The sequence below is a fragment of the Sinocyclocheilus rhinocerous genome, unplaced genomic scaffold (assembly GCF_001515625.1).
Source record: "Sinocyclocheilus rhinocerous isolate Xijiao unplaced genomic scaffold, SAMN03320098_v1.1 scaffold6, whole genome shotgun sequence".
NCBI lineage: Eukaryota > Metazoa > Chordata > Actinopteri > Cypriniformes > Cyprinidae > Sinocyclocheilus > Sinocyclocheilus rhinocerous.
Genome location: NW_015661999.1, coordinates 446,739 through 448,502, shown reverse-complemented (window position 1 = coordinate 448,502; position 1,764 = coordinate 446,739).

Below are 1,764 nucleotides of genomic sequence, written 5' to 3'. Positions count from 1 at the left end.
CATGCCCTCGCACACTGCTCCCCAGCCGCGAGTCGATGCGTCCGTCGTGACCACAACACGCGACGTCACCAAGCCCAGGGGAACCCCCTGGAGTAGGGTAACTTGTAATCTGTAACCTATTACATTTCCAAAGTAACCTTCCCAACACTGGTTATGCGTGATGGGCTATGAAATTATTGCGGGGCAATAATAAAAGTAACTTAATAATATTAATAGGCCTAATAATCAGAAGAATGTAACAGGCCTACATTAATTCAAAATGCGAAATTAGATATAACTAAAGTGTATAAAATTTTATTCAGAAATGTCATGTTTTTATTTTTTGTTTATTATTTGTTAATTCGTTATTTAAATTAATAGGCCTATAGGAAACAGGTGCAGTTAATCGCCGGCGTCAGTCACAAAATTTATATAGACCTATATTAAAAAAAAGGGCTTTTATCTTTTAAGTAATCTTTGTGAGGACGACATGGCAACAGCTGGTCTTAAGTTCTTTAGACACCGCACACCAAAAGACTTTGAACACCGACTGAAAACACTGACTGAGCTCAAATGACATTCATAATCGGCCTGACGGTAGTGTTTCCCGGCTTCACAGAATGAACCGTTTCTCGCTTGGAACTGAAAGTCTTACCGTTACTTGCGGACTGATGGACGGGCTTTCTCCCTCGTCAGTCCGAGTTTTTAAAAGTATTTTTTTACAGAAATATGCATTGCTGCTGTTTTTCTAACATTTTCTAACACACAACTGCAAATTACAGTCCAACTGAATGGGTGAACACGCACGAATTTACATCCGCGACACGCCCGAAACAGCCTGGATAACAATTGGCTAACACTGCTGTCAGTCAAACTCATCAAGAATTATGCAAAAACACATTTGATTTATTTTAGTTATTTGAGATGTTATAATAGTTCTCTGATTGTGTTAAAATAGACGAAGCAATAATTATTTAACAAATATTATATTGGTATAATGAACTGGGGTGGGGGGGCTGTCATCAGAGTGGGCGGGCCTGTGCCCGTCAGGTCCGTCCGCTGCCTACATATGGGATTACATCTCTGCCACAATTCTGCGCGCGAAAGATCATATTTTGCTTTTTGCACGTGTGCGAACTGAGTTTTGTGGAGAAAATGTTTGTCTCGCAAAGAAGAAAGTATTTCGAGCGCACGAAAATCAATTTACTTTTTACTTTTACTTTTAGTCATTTAGCAGACGCTTTTATCCAAAGCGACTTACAAATAAGAAAAAGTAATTAAAACTAAAAGCTAAAACTCTATAAATACTATATATATATACACACACATTTAAGAAAATAAAAGAAATTAAATAAAAATAACAAATGCATACAACAACACTTCAAAACTAAAACATTTAAATTTAAATTTAGCATTTAAAATACGTTTTTGGATGTGTGCGGACCTTCTCTTTTGCACATGCAACGTTTCACTAGTTTGCTCCCTTGATGCCTGCCCTCAGTGCTCTCTAAATGCCAACAGCTCGCTTGCTCAACACAACCCAGCATTACAATATGCCATGATTCCAGCCAATCAGAGAAGAGGCTGCTAAATTCTGATTGGCTGCCTTGACAACCACTCACAACATTCCTTGCATTACCAGGACAGCAGAAGAGGAAAAATACAGTGCATGCATAATTATTATGCAAGTTGATATTCTGATTATATTTTTTTCCAAGCACATTTTACCAATTCCAAACGACATCAATCTTAATAACTACTATTAATCTTGTATTTAATCATTTA